The sequence below is a fragment of the Camelus ferus genome, chromosome 2 (assembly GCF_009834535.1).
Source record: "Camelus ferus isolate YT-003-E chromosome 2, BCGSAC_Cfer_1.0, whole genome shotgun sequence".
Classification (NCBI taxonomy): domain Eukaryota; kingdom Metazoa; phylum Chordata; class Mammalia; order Artiodactyla; family Camelidae; genus Camelus; species Camelus ferus.
In genome coordinates, this window is record NC_045697.1 from 71,568,890 (window position 1) to 71,589,894 (window position 21,005).

The 21,005-nt window shown below is 36.4% G+C and overlaps 1 protein-coding gene and 1 long non-coding RNA gene across 2 annotated transcripts in view; both read left to right on the top strand.

The window, feature by feature from the left end:
• BANK1 (B cell scaffold protein with ankyrin repeats 1) overlaps positions 1-21,005 on the top strand; it is a 382,288-nt gene that overhangs the window by 99,391 nt on the left and 261,892 nt on the right.
• Positions 5,751-19,523, top strand: LOC116657575. The gene is made up of 3 exons (XR_004312733.1): positions 5,751-5,761; positions 11,562-11,568; positions 19,313-19,523. It is a non-coding gene; the product is annotated as an uncharacterized LOC116657575 (long non-coding RNA).

Consider the following 21,005-nt stretch of genomic DNA (forward strand, 5'->3'; position numbering starts at 1 on the left):
GAACTGTCAGAAGATCTGCACAAGATAGTGTTCTCTTGGTATTGGTTTCACATCACCAGCATTTCTGTTATTTGCTTTTGGAAAATGAAAACTCAATTTTGGGGTGAGAGTTCTCATCATAAAATGTCACTTTCTGTTCTTATATCTTTTTGTAGTTCTTTGTACAGTCCATTATACTAACTGCTTTTTCTTCTCTGAATGGGTGTTTCAGACATTGATTGCAATGACTCTCGGTTTTCACATCATGGTCCAAGATGATAGGGACTTTAGCAGGAAACTTACTTCACTTTCCTCAAATAAGTGTGCATTTTCTTCTTTTCTAAACTGTTAACAGGCTATGCACTGACCTATGAAGTTGTGTGGTAGATGTTGAAAATACCTTCTATATGCTTTTCCAATTTTTGGATCATGTCAAGAGGCATAATTGTTAGAACCCGTCCTATGCACACTAATAGCTAGTTACCCCACTAGCTGAAACATTATCTTTGCTTCTCTTCCAGTTGAAATTTTCTTCCAATCACTTCCTGTTGTTGTTTCCTGGTTCCAAATTCCCAGTTTCACTGTTTCTTTACTGTGACTTATTTATAATGGAAACTGCCCCAGCAATCACATTATTTACAAGAATATTCTTGACCCATCTAATGCCCAGTGGTATTTTTCAATTACCATAGAACCATTTAGTATTAATTTATCCTGCACAATTCTCCACAAAAAATGAAGCAGAATGTCTAGAAGGCTTTTTGGAAGCAAGGGCTGTATCTTTTCATCACTATATGTCCAGTGCCCAGCACTGTGTCTTGCATATGGTAAGCACTTATTAAAATCCCTTGAAATGAATGAATAAATAAATAATGAAATCATGAGGAGCAATATCTCTTTTTGTCAGTCCTGTAGATTGAAGCCAACAGGTTCAGCTATCGAGAGACCTTGGTGAGTTGGGTGCTGAGGAAAACAGTATGAGTTGGGTAGGGAGTGGGGCTGAAACCCCTATCTAATCAATAATTATAGGGTAAAAATGGAAGCAGATTACCAGTGTTCTCAAAGATAGACAACATAACCAAAAATAGAAATGGAGAATTTTAGATTTCTTGACATTTAAACATTTTTATAGTATTGGTTGTTAAAACTCAGATCTACTAAGGAAGCTCTATTCCAGCAAACTCACTTTTCATTTGTTAGCACAGGCTGGGCATGGAGGTGGTGGGGTGGGTGGTGTCAGCTATAGTATGATCAGAAAACTTGGTTAGTTCCACAAGTCATCCTCAGTTGAGTAGAAAAGTGAAGATTCAGCACATCTATGCAACCACCAGAGAACAGAAGCAAGAGCATAATGCAAACAGCCCTGCAGGGAGGAATATCAAAGAGTTAACACAACTACCAATTAACAATGCAATATTACTCCATGGGGACTTAGCAACTTAATGCTAAAGGGAACTGAATGTTCTCTAATATATGTTTATTTAGAAGAATATAAATTCTTTTCCTTATTAATAAATATCCCCAAACACTCGACTTATCACCTTAAGTTGGTGTCAGTTTCCTATTGCTAGTGTAAAAATTACCACAACTTAGTGGCTTAAAACAACACAAATTTATTATCCCACAGTGCTGGAGGTCAGAAATTCAAAATCAGCCGTCCTAAGCTAAAAGTCAGGTGTCGGCAGGGCTGGCGCCTTCCGGAGGCTCTGCCGGGGGAGTCCATTTCCGTGCCTTTTCCAGCTCCCAGAGGCTGCCTACCTTGCTTAGCTTGCGGCCCCTTCCGCCACATTCAGAGCACACTGCTCCAACCTCTGCTGCCTCATCGTGTCTCCTCTCTGACTTTCCTGCCGCCATCTTATAAGTGCCTTTGTGATTACATTGGGCTCACCAGGATAATTCAGATACTCTTCCCATCTCAGTGTCCTTAACTGAATTCCACCTTCCGTGTAACGTGACGTAATAAACACAGAGATTCTAGGGATTAAGATGTGGACCTCTTTAAGGGACCCATCACACAGATTAGGATTAAAGAATTCAGTTAAATGCAAGGAAGGATAAGAAATGAAGAAAGCCTCAGTAGCAACAACAAAAAGTATTATTGCTGGGAAATCCCTTCACACCTTTCTAGTATGTGGCCTCATTTCAAACTAGAAAACAAGAAGTATAATAACCCACTATGAGAATAATATAATTCAGTGTCTAAATATCTGGACATCTTCTTCAAAGGAAAAATTCTCTGATAATAAATAGCCAGGAAGAAGCAAAATACTTTTTCACTTTTACAATAGATTGCCACTTCAGGAAAGAACTAGTTTTGGTCTCTAAAGGAATCTAGAATCTAAAAGTCGAAATAAAGCCAACAGAATTAGCAAAAGCATCCAGTCTGCAAGGGCACAAGGAATTAGCCATGGCAGCTGCAACAGGGCAACAGCCAACAGCCTCAGCCGTCCAGTTATTGGAACATCGAGTCAGCGTGAGGCTCTTATAATCTCTACTGAGTGGGGTGATAATATTGAGGTTGTCAATGTGCTGCTAGAAAAAAGAATGCAAGAGAAGAAGTCAGTGGATCCAAGAGTTTAATATATTGAGAAACTAGAAACCAACTGTGGCTCGCATTTTTTTTGTCATTCTGTAACAGAGGAAAAAATCAGAAACCTGCGATTACACGCTGCTGGTAGCATTCTAACTGAAAAAGCATCTCAGTGTAAGAATTGCTAAGTGCCTCTTTCCCAAGAACAAACATGAACCAAGAGGTAACCCAGCATTTCAGACAGTATCATTTCCTTAGGAGAGAAACTAGGGGAAAAATAAAGTCAGCTGTGACAAAAGATGTGTTTGACACTGAGGAACAAGACCAAAATGAGTGAAAACGTTTCTAAAATATCTGTTCATAAATGCATTGGCAAAGTTAAAAATACATGGACGACTCAGTTACCACCTCTGTGTATGTGATCACCACACATTTTCCTTTCTTTGTGAAAACAGTGTCTACCTATCCTCAACCAAAAAGCACCAATATTGTATGAATTATGAGTACAGTTCACATCTATTTTTAAGGATATAGATGTTCATTTCTATGAGGTTTCTGCTCTCTGCGAACATGAGTAGGAAAACAAAGGCGATTTTTTGATATGTATATGTATAACCTTGCCTATGACGTCTGCGTAATTTTTAGCAATGACTTTATGTGACCTTAGAAGGTAGAGGAGAGTCTAACTAAGAGGGAAGACTATGGGGTCAGGTCTGGGATTGAATTCCAGCTCTGGCACTTTAAACTTCTAAAACCCAGATTCCTCATTTGTGAAATTTGGTTAAAGCCACATTGTTTTGAGAACCAAGAGACATGAACATTGTGAAACACTTACATACTGGTTGCCATATAGAAAACTTAAAACAGAGTAGCTGTTAATAGCAACAGTAATAAAATAAAGGAATAAACAAGTAAGTAAGGGGGCTAAACTGTTGGCTCATTACTTTAAAAAAAAGAGTTGTGTTCTCATTCAGTACCTGAAACAGAACAAAATAGAATAATTTTTGAACTTTGGTAGAAGACTTTTAGATATTCTAGCACAAAGTCTTATTCAATAAAGTAGTTTAAAAAAAACAGCCCATAATTTTAAACACATTTTTGTTTTTATTTTTCCATTTACCAGGATCATAGTGATATAAATTGTGGAAGTGAGCATCTGAAAATCTAATTTTCCTGTGTGTCGCAAATCTTATTCTATGTGTATTAGAGGAGACAGTGTCATAATATTGTATAGCTGGCAGAGACTTGACTATAATTATTCCAATGTCCTCATTTAGCTGAGATCATGCAAAGATCAGAAATACTGAGAATTGCCCAGGTTGCCCAGTGAGCAAGGTGGGGAGTCAAGACGGCAGCCTCTGCCTCTGACTTCCAGTCCAGGGCTCTTCATGCAGGAAGACTGCTCCATACACGTGACTGATATAATTTTCTATCTGAAGACTAATCTTAGCAAATCTTTTTGTGCAGGGAGGAAATGAGCATTTTGTATTTCCGTAGAACAAACTGGGATGCCTTTGAATATATGGACACTTAACTGGGGAGCAGAACCTGGAATGTGTATGTCTCTTGCTCCTCAAAATCTTGGTCAAAGTATATTTTGTGAAGAATATATATGGAGAAAGTATTTATATACAAACGCATCAGTTAGGACATTGTCTCCCCAATGTATTGGTTTAAGAAATTTATACTTTCTTAAGAACTGAATTCCTGAAAATAACTAACCAAGAGTTTACATGTACCCTGCAATACAAACCCTCTATCTTCACCTTATTGTACTGAGGTGTCTTTGTAAACAGGCATTTGTAGAAGACAATAAACTTGTCAATATGATATTATTTCATTAATTAGATAAAATTTTTGCTCCATTATTTCAAATACAGGAAATCAACTTAAAGTTAATAATGAGGTGGAAGGCACTACTGGAAAGTGGATAAATATATCTAAAATAGTTTGCTGACATTTCACATATTTCTCCAAGTTTACTTCATTATGGTATAATATATAAAGCAAGTGCAGTTACATGAAAAAAAGTTAACATTTTGATATTTTGATACTTGATATGTATGCCATTCCTAAAAAAAACTGAGATAGTCAATACACAACCTTCCCATTTTTGTTCTTTTCTAAAAAGAAGGAGGGGGCATTTAGCCGTGATCTTCAAATTGAACTTCAAAAACGTTTTTAACTTGAGAAGGTAAATTACTAATTGAGAGATCCTTGAGAGAGGAACAGGCATTTGTTTTAAGGCTCTGGGGGAAACTCTTGAGTATTTCTCAGTCTTTAAAGCAAACAAGCAAACAAAGGACCTATTTAGATTTTTTTTTTTTAAGGCCCAGTTCTAACTTGGAGCAGGAGTAGGAAATAAACTTCACATAGGATTTTAAAATCAATTTATAATTTATGAATCCGGCCTAAAATGGTCAAAATGCAATATCAAAACAAACAACTGTCCCTACTATGTGTCTGTGTGTCTACATCTACACTTTTAACACTGTCTTTCCTTACACATCTGTATCTATGTATGTAGATCTCTTAGTCCCCTTTTCCAGCAAGTGTCTACTTCTGGTGGCCCTATTTCCTCCTGGAAGCGGGGGCAGAGTGGAAGCCGCCCAACAGGACAAGGAGGGCTTCAGGCACAGGTAACCTAGCTCTAAAAATCTCCTAAGTGAAAAGGTGAGGCGGGAAAGGGACCAGAGAGAGGAGACACCGAAGTCGCCTGAAAAGGAGGCCGGAGCAAGCCCCTGGGCAGTTTCACTTCCGCAGGGCGCCCAGCGCCGCGAGCCCTGGCCCTGCGGCCCGCGCCTCCGGGCCGCGTTTCCGGGACCTCGGCCGCAGCCGCCGCGGTGGGAAGCGGGTGAAGGACGGTCGGGGCCCCGGAGACCAGCTCGCGGAGAACCTCGGGTCGGGAGAGGCCGGGACTCCAGCCGCCGCGATGCTGCCTGCAGCGCCGGGCAGGGCGGGCGGGAGCCCGGAGCGGCCCGCGCGCGGCCCAGCGCCCCCAGGTGGGTGCGCGCGCGGTCGGGCGGCGGGAGGGAGGCCCGCGCGCCGGGGTCGGGCGGGGGACCGCGGCTGCCGGCTGCCCTCGCGGGCTTCTTGGATGGGGGGACTCGGGACCCGACGAGGTGGGAGCGCTCTGAGTCTGGGCGGCGTGTCGTCGCCGGTGCCGCCACTTCTGGAACTTTCCAGAGCACCCTGGACAGGCTCCCGTAGTTTCTAAAGTCACCTTGGAACGTGTTTTAAAATTATGTGCGTGTTTTAAGTTACGCATCAGCCTAAAAATTCTGTCAACGTGTTGTAGCAAAACTGCCCATTTGCTCATTTACCTGCTGGTCTCACAGAATCCGAACCGGTAAATTGCTACGATGGCCTGTGACCTGCTAGTCAGACAGGCTACTTTATGTCAAACTCCTTGCAACTCAGATTTTGATAACTTGGTAAAAGGAAAAGCAGTCAATTCAGTTGAAGACATAAATGCATTCACAGGTCAAATGGAAATTAAGGCAGTTGTTTTCAGTTCTTTTTGAAGTATGCCACATGAATTTGTGGATTGTATAGTAAGTATAAAACGTGTTCAGTTTTGAAAATTAAAAAGAAAAAGGCTTCACTTGGATATTAGGATTATTGGAGATTTTCACACTGAGATAGGTAATGAGAAAATCTGAGTGAAATTCTGTTAATTTGCTAAGTAGAATTTCTCATAGCTTACTGGCATTTTTTAAAGAAATGAAATTATGGCTTTAGCTGTTTCTCTTTGCTCGTGTCTGTTTTCATATATAGATTTTATAAGACTGCTTTTGCGTGAAAATGGAAAGTGCATTTGTGACAGTGGAAAATGACAAGAAAGGAATTGATATCTTAATATGTTAACTTTCTAAATATCGAACATTGACATTCTTGAAAACTCTGGCTCTGATAGGCTGCATCTTTGCTTGCATCTGTAGTTAGACCAACCATATCTTTTGAACCTTGAGCAGGTTAACTTTTCTGTAATTTCAGTTGAACCATTTAGTTGAATAGAATCAACTATAATTTGTTTCAGACTTTTAGATGGAGCAGTTTAGCCAGAAAGTGACTTTTATTTCACTTAATACTAAAGTAATTCTTTGAGGTATTTGCTATTGTGAATAACGCTAGAGTGATGTGAACCAACTTTTATCCGCCTCTGATTGTTTCTGTTCCTCCTGTGCATCTTCCCCCATCTTCTTTGGTCCTTTCAGTATGGTATTTATCACTTGCTTCATTTACCTCTTTATTTGGCTCAGGTAATGAAACTTTTCTTATAATAAGCTAGCTTTTGTTATTAACCCATGCCATTCCTAAATATGAAGAGTCTTCTAAAAGAACTAGTTCCCATTAATATTTTTTGTAAATGGAGAGCTTATTTTGTGTGACTGCTCTCTCTGCTTTGGCCAAGTGTCTCTACAGCATTGTAGACGCTGGCGTAATGTGACACATTAAGGGTCAGTTAGTCTAACTGCCTCATTTTAGACTGAGAAAAATAAGACCCAGGGAGTGATTTGTCCACAGTCCCATAACAAAAAATTATTTGAAGATTTCATTCATCACTTCACCACCAATCTTTTACTCACCCACCCCATGAGTTGTGTAGTAATATGAGTGTAAAGTGGGCCAACACAATCTAAAGTGATAAGCACACTTTCATACCTATGAAGATATATTCCTAGCAGTCGGTATATGGTGTGCTTGTGATGACAGCATCTGTGTCTTCTGCCGTCCGAGCAACCTGTGAATGTCCAGCTTGTCTTTTAAGGAAGCAGGAAAGATATACCCAGTAGTAAGACAGTGTGACAGTGATGCACAGTGGATGAAAATTCCATTTAGGCTGTGTTGTCTGGTGTATGCTTAACTAGTCACTGTTCACTAATGTCCAAAAGAAAAATGTTTTTCTTCACTTTATTCCAAAATTAATGTTTGTTTAAATTTAATTTTAACTGCTCCCTCCAATGAGGACTGTTCATTTATTAAAGCACAGATTATTCCCTGCCCCATAGTTTGTGTATGTTTTGATTAATGTAATATGCTGCCTCTGATGAAGGGAGAGAGAAGTTGTTAGGTTAATAGCAGAATGCATCTGTCTTACCGTGGGCTAGGTGCTTGTACATAGCTTGTGAGGCACATGGCTTGTCGAAGTCTTTCTTCTCTGTCTTGAAATTCTTGAAGATTTGGAGCTTTTTACTCTTACTACAGCCTTCCAACACAGCCAACAACCTAGATTTCTCCTACCAGGAAAATACCCTTGTTTAACTCTGTGGCTGGTAAAACTTGCTTTCTGCAGAACAGTTAGAAAGATTCTGATAGGCTCACATTTGTTGAGATTTTAAAGAGAGGTGGCTCTCTCAGGGCCTTTTTACTTTAATATGGAATAATTGTATAATATTTAATTGCTTAGGATTTCAGGCATACACAGCAGCATACTGGGCCTTACACTAGGGGTAGCAGAGGGACTTTTCCGGCCACATCTATCTGAACACGGAATGTAGGTGATCGTGCCCTACTTATGATGGATTCTGGACTCAGACTGCTTCAAATCCAGTCCAGCTTCATTGCTTATCTGCTTCATGATCTTAGATTAATAAATCTGTCATTATCTCAGTTTGCTCATTAAAAAGGCAAAAGTAGGTAGAACAACATTTATTTGAAAGAATAGTTTTGAGAAGTAAAAGAGAACATGCACGTGAAGTGCTTTTCAGAGTGCCGTAGAAAATTATGATTATTTAATACATGTTAGCTATTGTTTTAATCTTTGGTCATTGGTCAATAGTGTTATATTTACAGGTAAAAGATAGAGTTCTTATTGAGAAACTGGCTCATGCTGACTTGGGGAAAAACTTCAAAGGATGAAGCCATCAAAAAATATATGGGAGTGTGGCTTCCTGTAGAAAGATATTACCTTAATCTTGGGGAAATATTGTGATTAATAGTTCTGAGGTGAGGAAAAAAAGGAATCCACAATTAGAATAACTAAGGATAGACTGATTAAAAGGATATTAGGCTAGGGCAGTTACAGGGAAGAATAAAATGGGAATTTAATAGGACAAAATGAGAGCAGGTTTTATTTTCCCATATCACAGAGTACTAATTGTGACCCAGTTCAAAAAATGTATGTGAAATAAATAAGCATCAAACAGAAAACTGTGGGATATTTTGTCAAATTATAAGAAGATAGAGGATCTATTTTACCAAAACATCTACTGCTGGGTTGAAAAAAGTCTAGTATAAAGAGCATCATTCCTGCTAAGTATAAATCACATGTTTTAAGAATTTAAATGGCTATTATCTGATCATCTAACTTACAGTGGCTATTTTATTACTTTCTTTATATATTGTACAATATCTTAACAGTAATTTTGGAGACAGCTCTAAAATAAGAATAGGAAGGACAAACATTCCAGAAGTTATTATTTAAACATAAGTTGTTATATGGCCTTGTAATTCTTTCCTATTTTAAATAAAAAGAATGGTATCTGAGTTTTACTGCAGACACTGAAACAGTCCAGGTGGTGAAAATATCAGATACCATATGGAATTATACCCTCCTGTATTTATTTTTCACTCAGAGAAAAATAATGAGCCTTTTAGACCTTTACCGCTGGACAGAAATTTCTTTGTTGCTTCCAACTGCTGCACATTGAGATAATCCAGAAAGACTACTTCCCTTTGTAATTATGAGAAGTAATTCATCATTGCCTTGTGGTCTTTTATAAGATTTTCTTTGTATCCAGGTCATTAAAATAAGTTTTATTTTATCATATTAACTATGTGTTATATTTTCCTTTCTTTTAAGTTCTTGCACCACTTTTCCCTATTAGTAATTCCCATTGTTTCATTTTTTAATGTGCTCTGTTTTAAAGGAAGACATACTGCAAAGTACAAGAACAGTTCCTGACCTGGAATTTCATTTACTATATGACTAAATTTTTTGGTCGTGATTCACACTGAGGGCTAAGCCTTATCCTTTGGTTAAGATCAATATTTTCATTCCCTTTTTTGTTCCAGCTTAGCTGTACGATCATGTCTAACTTTCAGAAGAACAGCATAGTGTCAGAACACTTGAAATTTTGGCCTTCTTTTAATAGCTACCATTCACTGTGTTTCTACTTTGAATTCATATGATATGGCTATCTCATTACCTTGATATCTACTTTGGACAAGAAGTTATATTGTTCCATCTAATTGTATGAAAACATTTAATAACTCATTGTGTTCTTTCATTTCTTATAAGATCTTTTTGAAACTGTTAAAAGAAACTTTGGGGGGATTGGGTGGAGGGTGGATAAACACCAACATCAAAGATATGGAGAAATGTATCATATCAAAGTGATATGATTCTATAAAATTGTGCTACTAGAATGACTAATACAGAGTATTTCTTGTGACTGTATGAAGAATCCCTAAAATTCATGCATTTTCTACATAGGCTAATCACATTTTATTTAGATTTAGGAGACTGATATAATTTAAAAATCTCAGGAGACAACTATAGTTTTAATACAATTCATAAACTACTGGGTCACTACTGGGAAAGTGAGTGAGATAAAACGGAGGCAAAACTCTACTTTGATTTCAATCAAGGAGATGATTTCCTTAATTTTCTCATTGCTTTTCAATAAGAGTTTAGAACTTTCACTATTCTGGGCACTTACCTGTAGACCAGAGACCCTTCCTTTAATATGTCCTGTCCATCCATATACCCATGTGAAATGGGTAGAACCATGGATGATAGCCCAGATTTCAGAAACTGCCCCTTTGGCCAAGAATAGACACTTGTTTCAAAGGCAGCCAGCCTGTTGACTGCTTAATGGCCAGTGATGTATGTTGTCTGTCATTTAAAGATTTGTTGGATTCAACGAAGCCCTTCTTTCCTTTCAAACAAGAGATAATGAGACTGTTGTCAGCGGAAGGTCAATGTGTGATGATATACAATAGAGGATGACAGCCAGTTGACTCCTGTGCAAGATGGGTAATTAGGAAGAAGACAAGAAGAGAGAATTAAGGAGGCTGAAAGACAGAGGGATTGTCTTAGTTTCTGACTTTCCTTTTCTAGGCCATGTAAGACCTGGCTACAGTTGTTTTTCTGGTATTATCTGTTCATGAAATGCCTGTGGCATCCTTGCAATGACTTTCTCTTTAGTTTGAATTTCTCTTTTTTGGAGGAAAAAGAAAAAAAGAGTTTGTGTTAGAATACCTTTATTTCTCAAAAACTGCCCCTTCTGTTCCCATAAACTTCTTTCTTCTCTCTTAGAAAATTGTTATTGTCAAAATGATGTCTTCTATGCATCTTTCATTGAAAGTTAAACAATCTGAGAATAGATCTTTTCCTGTTATACACTGAAAATAGGATGCCTAACGAGTAAGTCTTGTGGTTCTCCTAGTAAGAATATTTGGAGTTTTCTAGCTTTATTATTGCAGTTTGAAGAAACTCCATTCAGTTATTTTTGTTTCTAAACTTGAAGTCTCTGTATTTGATGAGGAAATAATTCACACAACAGTTAATATTATAAGAGTTAAGCACTGTTATGAGGTCTAGAGTTTTGAATCATGTGGTTATAAAATTATATTAATTATAAAATTTAACCATACTCTTTATGTTTTGTTAATACAATGATTTTAAATAGCTGAAAAATTTATAGCATGTTGTTTCTGACAGATTTTTAAAAAGTATTTAAATTGAGGCATACAGAGTGAGAGGATGCTTATGGCATTTATCTTAGTAAAAGAGGAAGAGGAGATATAAAAGTGTCATACTTTACTAGCTGTTATCTGAATCCCCCTGGCATATGATGAAAAGTAGCACCACTGACAGGCAGTTGTGAAACCTTTATACACACTATCAACGTGAACACTGTGTAATCAACATTGTGCTTCAGAGATTGGTCCTTAAGATATTTTTTAGTAATAGAGTAGAAAGTTTAGGATCCTCATTAAGTTACAGATGATATGTTAACAACGAGGCTAATGATCACCTTGGAAAACAAGATCAGAATTCAGTGTGCTCTTACTAAACTGGGGAGAGAGGCACTAATTAATGGAGTTCAGGTGTGATCAATTAAGTGTAATGATGTAGGTGAAGGAAGAAGACTCAGGATGATAAAAATTTTTCAACTTTTGACAAGGCTACATTCACAGTCTTATAATGAGCAAGGGGGAGAGTTGTAGAAGCAGCAGCTGGAAAAGTACACCAAAACTAAGCTACATAAATCTGTGTGAAAAGTCCCTGAAGTATAATGAGTTGCTATTGAAGAGTTTTAAAACAGAAGCATGACATGATTGGATTTTTACTTTTAGATCACATGAAAGGTTCTTATTCTTCTAAATCACCTTCTAAATCAATCAAGGTGAAAATAAAGAGTTTACAACTGGGAAAAAAAAAAAAAAAAAGAGAGAGAGATGATCACCTGAGCTGTACAATGAATTGGAACAGGTCAACAATGGGAGTTTTTGAGCAGCTGAGTTTACCAACCAGTAAGATACAGGGAGAAGTGGATGTTTATTAAGAACTAATACTTACACACTTTTTGTGGTATAGTAGTAGATATAGAGTCTGAGGGGGAAAGAGATGTAAAGAATCAGTCTTAGGTTTGTGGCATGGAAAACTGGGAGGGAAACAAAGTTGCCATTTACTCCAATGGAAAAGATTGAAGGAGCAGTAGGAAGTGGTTCAGGCATGAGAATATCCAGTGTCAGTTTTGGATACGTTATATGTGGGCTGTCTGAGAAATACTCAGGTAGCAATATCAAGCAAGCATTTCATATGATCTGGAGCTCATAAAGGCAGTTCTGGCTAGAGATATAAAACTGGGAGAAATACAGAATATAAACTGCATCAGTAAATAAGGTAACAGAAAAAGAGCTTAAGTAGAGAGAAAAGATGACCCAGGATAAAGACCTATGTAAAACAAACATTTAAGCATTGACAGAGCAGGATTGGTTACCTAATATCATTAAGGAGAGGCTAAAAAGAAAAGGAGGACATAAAAGAGTATATTGGCAAGAATTCAAAAATAAAATGTGTGGGGAAGGTGGCAGTGGTGAACTGGCTCAAATTCTGGGAATAGATCAGGTAAATAAAATTGAGGACTGAAATTTAGCCACTGGATTTGGCACCAGGAAGCTTACAGATGCCCTTAGAGAGAAAAGTAAGTAGCTTTAGTGGAGGGGATGGGAGTGGAAGGGTGGAGGGAGATGAGGATGTGGACACTGTGTGGGGACTTTTGAAAGCATGACTGCCAGAGTGTAGAAAGGAAGCAGCCACTGCAAAATATGTAGATCAAGGAAAGGATTTAATTGTTCTCCAAAGCTTATAGCATCTCATCAAAGGGGATTTTCTCCTATGAAAACTTTCAGAGACAAGTTCCATAAATTAGGGACACACTTTAATGTAGAGATTTTCTTATGTGTTTATCCTGCCTCATTCCCTCTCTTCCTTCTCTTCCCTGTTTCTAGGGTGCCTCCTCCACCTCCTCTCCTCCTCCTCTTCTCGTGCTTCTTTCGCTTTCCCTCTCCTCACTTCCTTCCCTCTGTACGCATGGATGTTAATGGAAAATCACTTGTATTCCTTTTTATGGAAGCTTTGTTTCAATGCTAGATTATTCCATAGCTTTACTTTCTGTTGATCGTCTCTTCCTTTTTATCCAAATTGGAATTCATGCATCACTATTACAGTCACACGTTTGCATATGCTTCAACTCCCAACCATCTTTTTCTGTCGTACCCACTTGATAAAACTCCAACCCCAAATAAGTCTGTCCAACTGCCTTTTTCCTGTCTGAATCCAAGTAACTGAACGTGGCTAAAAAAAAATACGTTCAGGCGTGTTGGTGTGGTTACAGATTTTGACAGTTCTTGTCACGTATTACTTGTGTCATAGAAGATTTTGATAATAAATGACAGTGAGCTCAAAATTGTATTCCCTGACCAGAGTGTGGCGTGCAGATTTGTTCTGTGATGTCAGATTAGTGAAAGCTTACATAATTTCTGTATGCTGATGGGCAAAAAACACCACACAGTGCTGCCCAGCGCTGTATCCACTAGGTATGTGGCTCTTCAGCACTTGAAATATAGCTGATTCAAATTGAAATGTGCTGTAAATGTGAAAACACACTAGTTTTCAAAGATTTAGCACAAAAAGAATTTAAAATCTCTCAGTAATTTCATATTGATTGCATGCTGGAAAGTATTTTGAATTTATTGAATTAAATAAAATATACTATTGTAATTGATTTCACCTATTTCTTTTTATTTATTGTAACGTAGCTGTTGAAAAATTAAAATTACACATGTGGTTTGTATTTGTGATTTGTAGTATATTTTCTGTTGGATAGCACTGCTCTAAGCTTTCAAAAAAAATCCCAGTGAAATCTGTTAAAGATTTTATTTCTCCCAAATGAAATACTGTTTTATAAATATCACCAGATAACTATCATAAAAATGCTAACATAACTCACAATTCCTCCCACAGTTTAGAGACCCTCAGTCCATTGAGGCCCACCCACAGGAAGTGTTTTAATAGTGATATTTCACTATTATTTTAATGTTAACTGAAATTTAACAAGTATTTTTCTATCATTTACTCATCTTCTATTGTGTCTTTTGTCTTAATAATTTGCACGCTAATATTACATATTGAAGATTTAAACTTGTATGTCACAAATATTTATCTTTATCTAAGTGATTTTGATTATGGTATTTGTTGCCACTGAATATATTTTAATGCTCAGTGGCTCAAATATACTTATATTTTCTTTCATAGCTCTGTTTCCTTTCTTGGCTGGAGAAGTCTTATGAACTCCTAAATGACCAATGTAATTTTCTACATTTTTCTAAGGTTTTGATTTTTATACTTGCATATAGTATACCTGGGACTTATTTTTGTGTATAGCATGAGGCTGAAACTCAAGTTGTTTTTTTTTTTTTTTAAATAAGGGCAGGTAATTGAGAAATCAACCTTTATTAAATGAACCCTACTCTTCCAAATGACTTGAAGTACCACCATTGCTATATAGCAAAGTTTCATATATTCTAGAATTCTGAATTCTCTATTCTGTTCCACTAGTGTATTTGTTTATTCCGAAGCCACTACCTGCTAAAGAAAGTTCTCCCAAGAAATCTTCTTTTCCATAATTTTCTTGGCTATTAATAGATAATTTATGTTTTTAATTTTTCCTCTTGCACTTAAAGATTATTTTGTCTATGTCTCCTCCTTTCCATGAAACACTTGAGATGTTGTGTAACACGTAATTTAGAGGCATTTAATAGAAAACAATCTAGCAGTTTTAGGTAGAAAGAAAACATAAGGAATTAAGTTTTAACTATTTACATAGTTTATGTGAGGAGTTTGAGTCTGGGCTGGGCCACCAGGAATAATTTTCTTAACTGGCCCACCTGGACAGGGTGGGCAGTGGCAGTGGGGAAACTGCTATCTTATCACCACCAGGAAGCTAGGGAATCAGGAAGGCACTGAACCAGCTGTTGGCACCTGGAACACACTGGTGTCAGGACCCCAAGAATTTCTGGCTTGTGAGCCACCTCCTATTTGCTGGATCTGCACCAACAAAAAGGTGCCTTTCATTTCATTGGAACTACATTATATTTTTATACTGAGTTGGGGAGAATCAACTTTAAATGCTACTAAATATTCTATTGGATTAATCTGGGTAGAAAATTCTGTGTATAAAAGGTCCTAAGCTTCAGAAGAAATATATAATAACTTGGGTTATTTAAATCAATTGACAAACCTGGAAACTTTCCACTCACTCATGTTATAGCCTCACAAAGGTTAAACTTTGGTTCTGTGAACAAATGTAACAAGCATTACTTTCTACATTTGAAATGCCTTTCCAGCTAACATTTTATCACGAAATTAGTTCCTTGAATCATTAACTGGAAAATATGACCTCTGCATTGAAAAACCTGAGGAGGAAAAATATCTAACTTTTTATTAGTTTGTTTTAAACTGTAGAAGATGTTAAAATGAAAAAACAAAACCCATAATGCCCTTTTAAAAGGAATTTAAGATAGATCTTTGGATATACATATAGAATTTCAGTTTAAACTTTATTAAAATTTTTATCTGTATTAAAGACCAAACTAATCTAATCGCTCACCTGTTTCCTATACATTTTCCCAATTTAACATTGATAAATGTTATTTTAAAAGATAACTAATGCTCCACGTTGTATTCACATTTGTGGATTGATTATCTGTACTGATATCTGTATCTTATCTGTATTGACTCATGTAGGAGATCCGTCACTTACTTGTTGTGTGACTTTGAGCAGATTACTTCTCTAAAATCCAGTGCTTTTTCTCTGGAATAGGTAACACTTCTATTTTATAGGAACATAATGATGATTAAATTAATTCTGTGTATAAAGTGCCTGAAGCATTCATAGCAGGTGTTTAGCAAATGGCAAATATTATTACATTCAGCATAAGCTGAAATTCAACTTTCACTTTTATTTGAAGAACTGTGTTTACATGACTCATTCTCTGCACTTCTGGTGTCACATACGTAGGAATCTCAGGATTGAGAGCCTCGTATAAATGTTCTTTCAGTTCTGTTTAATTTTTCTCAACACTACATTAAACACTATAATATCCCAAATTCATGTTTCTTTGGGTATTCACTACAAACTGAACTTGATGAAACCTATGATTTGTTATGAAAACAAATGCTATGGTACTATATGTGAATTATGTATTGTCTTCAAGGAAAATAATTAGTGGGTAAAGAACATTTTTCCCACTTTGAGAATTTAATTCTGTTTGGGCATCATATTTTTTAAAATAAAAATGTAGTTGATTTTCATTTCTTTATTGTTGAAGGAGTCTTTGTTCACAACTATATCATATATTATCACCTCCCCCTGCACCACCAAGATAAAAACAACACACACACACACACAAACTGGACCATAGTATAGTTGACTCAGAGTCTCTTAACTTCTGTGATAAAGGCATTTTCTAATATCATCACAAAGTTAAATATAACAGTTGATATAGTTGCATAGATAAAGCTTTAGTGACATATTCAGAATTGTTTAAACTATATCTGAGCAATTTAATCTCTATAGGGCATAAATCTATACAGTGTTCCACTGCTAGATCTTCGAGGATCAGCAGAACAATAGAAAGGTCCCCCTAAGCAAATTGCTAGTACTGACTAACCTACCGGTATTAGAAAGCATTTGTAATTATGGAAAGAAAGGGACAGCTTTTCTGTTTCTTTTAAGTGGGCCAGTCTTCTGAGAAGTTAGCAGTTAACACACAGTTCATTTCCACTTCTCCTTAGCAAAATATAGAAGATTCATTAGAGAGTATGTTCATATGTAGTATTTTGTTATATGACCTCTTAGAATAATTTTCTGATCTGGTACATATAAAAATCTAGGCTTAGGTACCTCATTCTGAGTTTGAAGCATCACCTAGTAGTTAGTCGTATGACCTCGGGAAACTGTTACAAGACTTCTCTGTGCCTCACCATGAAATGACGGAAGAACATTTAGGAGCACTTGCAGCGTCCCTTACAGTAGATACTCTGTAGTGATCGCTGTCACGGCTAAGGTGAGCTGAGGAGGCGAATGGCCACCTGGGACGTTGTGAAGGGTGACTCACACTTCTCTTACCTGATGGCCAATTCCTGGAAAACCCGAGTTCACGCTTCTGGGACTTTATTCCTTTAGTACTGTGTTGCCCAGATTGCTCTGTACAGTGTATGTTCCTTGGGAGAGAGTGTTCTATGGTGAAGTAAGTTTTGAATATGCATATTACAACATTAAAATGGTCTGAGAAATCACATAATTAACAATGTATCTTCAGTTTCCTCAAAGCCATTGTTTCACAGATACATTTAATTATGGGATGCATTGTCATCTCAACGTTCGTAGAAAAATAAGTTCTTTGCACAAAGTTATTATCCCTGTTAAATGGCAGAGTTTTTGAGAGGATGGTTCTTTCAGCCAGAGATTAGTTGCACTCCTTTTAACTATGTTTTCCTCAGCACTGTTCAAATCACTGTGTACATAAAGTTGTGATTCTTTGCTGATCACATTTTGAGTGAGTGGGAGGGAGTAGGGAAAATGGCATCGGTAGGCTGAGTAGGGCACACATAATTTGCTGATTTAATTCCCTTACGATTCATTCTAACCATTCAGTGGGACCTTTGACTGTGGGATGTGCTAGAGAAAATGGGAAGAAAATTAGAAGGTGATGCTCTGTTAGGAAAAGTGAAGTGTGTGAATGAAATCGAACTAGGAAAGCGCATAGGGAATTCTAACAATATTTCGGAGTGTGTGTGTTTTGAGGTTGATATTTAAATAGCATGTGCGCATTTTAACTGAGCAAATAATTTTGCAGGTATTTTCACATGTCAGATATGTGTAAACCTGCCTCTATGTCAGTAATCGTGTAAGTTGTGTAAGTGGCCTCCTGTTGTTTAATTACTGGGATTTCATTCATCAGGTCATTCCAAAATTAAGAGCAACTTGGCTACATGGCCATAAACAGGTTTATGTTAGAAATGTTTGTCAGTGAAACATATGTTTGGTCCAAACAAATGGGCTGTTGAGAGTCACCCAGATAAATTACTGCTGAAATGTTTCTCTACTTAAAACAAGAGTAACTGATATAAATGCAAATAATTTAAACAGAGAATTAATTGTATGTCTTAGAGGTTGACTAACTTAACAGGCCATGTGGAAAACAACGTTAATGTGACAATGACTTGTATTACTCAAATAGATTGGATGCTATGTAAAGGAACGGGTAACCTCTGGCATCCATTCAGCAGAGATAAGCGCATTAATAGATGCTTCCTGTAAAGAGGGACATTAGGGTAGCCAATTAAGTTTATGACAAAGGCTAAGTAAAGGGGAAGCTTTTTCTGAATATCCTTGGAGTCTTATATCTACCTTTAGATAACCATCCTGGTTTCTGACTTCTCTTTCAATTATTTGGTTTGCGTATGAACTGCCTTCGATTATGAAAAAAAATCTTAAAAATCCACAGAACCTTTTACACAAAGATAATTCTAAGGCATTTCTCAATATTATATTAGCTTTTAATCTGATAACAAGAAGTTTAGTTATTTTTACTAAGATTTCTATAACCGTTTGTGATAACTTAGAATATTTAGCTAATTAAAATATCTTCTGGGACAAAGAGAAAAAGTATGATTATGGTCTAAAAGCAAATGAAATTTAATATCCTCCATATATATTTAGAAGGTTTAATCATTTTTCTTCATTATTCTTTTTTCTAAAATAATACAAGCACATTATTGAAAATATATAATGAAGACTTAAAAAAATTGAAAAAAGTGATGTATGTACTTCTAGTTTTTATTTTTCAATGTTTACTTTTAATAGTTTTACTTGTTTAACATTGTAGCTTTTATATATATACCATTTGTGTATGCACTTTACCAAATAGCCATACAAATGTAATTTTAATGTGGCATTTGTAAATATTTCAACTGTGCTCTCTCCTCGTATAAATTTATAGTAAAATGTTTTAAAACAAAAGAAAAACAAAAAAAGACAAGAAAATACAAATCCAATGATTTGTTGGACAGAAGAATAGATCATCCTCTGTACTAGATTATTTTAATTAACCTAAAGAAAGACCGAGGAAAACAAATATAGTGTGATTTCACTTATATACAAAACAAAACAAATTAACAAACATAAAACTGAAACAGAGTCATAGATACAGAGAAGAATCAGGTGGTTGCCAGAGGGGAGCAGGGGTAAGGGGATGAGTGAAATAGGTGAGAGAGATTAAGAGGTACAAACTTTTAGTTACAAAATAAATATCATGGAGATGAAATGTACAGGCAAGGGGAATACAGTCAATAATACTGTACTAGCTTTATATGGCGACAGAAGGTAACTAGACTCATCATGATGATCACTGTGTAATGTACAGAAAAATCAAGTAGTTTAATTATTGTTATTGTTTAGTTATCAAGTAGTTAGTTGTGCACCTGAAACGAACATAATGTAAGTCAATTATATTTCAATTAATATATATATATATACTCTCTTAGCCAATTTTAATTATACAATACCACTCCCTATAGTCACCATGTGTTACCTTTAGTCACCATGCTGTACGTTGCTTAAATTTTAACTCTTATTTAAAATCATGATTATAATTTAACCTTCATTTAAATCATGATTCTCTTTCCTGGATATTTTTCTTAAGATTTTGTAAGTTATATTGCCATTGTTCTCAGATATTTTCTTAAGTCACTTTAGTCCCTTGAGTATACCATGATACAGTGGGAAGAGTATAGTGTTAATCATTGGAAAGGGTTCTGTAGCCAAGCATGCCCTACTGTTGCTGGCTGTATTTTTTTTTAAAGATTGACGATGTAAATGAACACTTCCAAGATGCTTATCGATCCTGCAACAACAACAACAAGGTTAGCTCTATCAACTCTTTTAAGACTTATTGGGGATGGTTTTCATTGTAGAAAATTTGGAAGATAGAAGGCAGAAACATAAAATTCTATTTCGTTGTACTACCAAGACTTTATCCCTGTTTACGTATTGCTGTTGAGTATATATTTTTATGTGTATGTATGTATATAACATTTTTAAAAGCGAAATTGGACCAAAAATAAAGAAAGAAGAATTTTTTTTTAAGAACATAGGAAATACTTTTTCATAGCACTGGACTTGATGTCAGATAAGCATAGGATCAAATCCTGGCTCTGTCACTAATGGACCTTCACCTTTTGAAAGTCATGCAACCTCTCTGATGCCCAGGAGGTATTATGTATATTGATGATGACATCATTATTCAGGAGAATAAGTGGCTCACAATGGTAATTCAACTAGTATCTCTTATCTTAAAAGAAAAACATCACAGAAATTAAAATTGTTCCTTCTAGGCATTTGGGATTGAGGATGTTTGTCAACAAAGAGTGTGCTAATGCTTTTATATTCTTATGCAGGAGTAATTATCCTTCCTTCATTCATTCTGCATCTCCTGTGCTAGGCTAGGGGGATACACAGAAAGTTGACTCCAGCCCTCAGGAACTGTATGTAACTAAAATAGGATGGGACAAGCTGAATACTCTGTTTCTTTTTATTTTCATTCTAGCATCAGGTGACTCAAAACCTCTCAGCCCACCGAGATCTCAATAATTCAGTCATGAGAACGAGTTAGCAGGGGTGAGGAACAGCTAAGAGTGTTTTTCTCTGACTACTGGGGGTGACTGCTGATGCATAACTGTTGTTACAGAAAGTCATTACTCATTTCAAAATGCAGTCATGAGTACAGTCTCCTGGGACAGAGTTTTGCAAATTTCAGCCATTTTCATAAGACCTTCCCCAATTTTTGGCTATACCACCTATCCTCTTGTTTAAGAAAAAATTTTCTTTAGGCTAAATTTTTTTTAGCTTAAATATGATATATTTTAAAACATTGTATCACTACCATAAATGAAAAATCTTACCACTTGCCACAAATA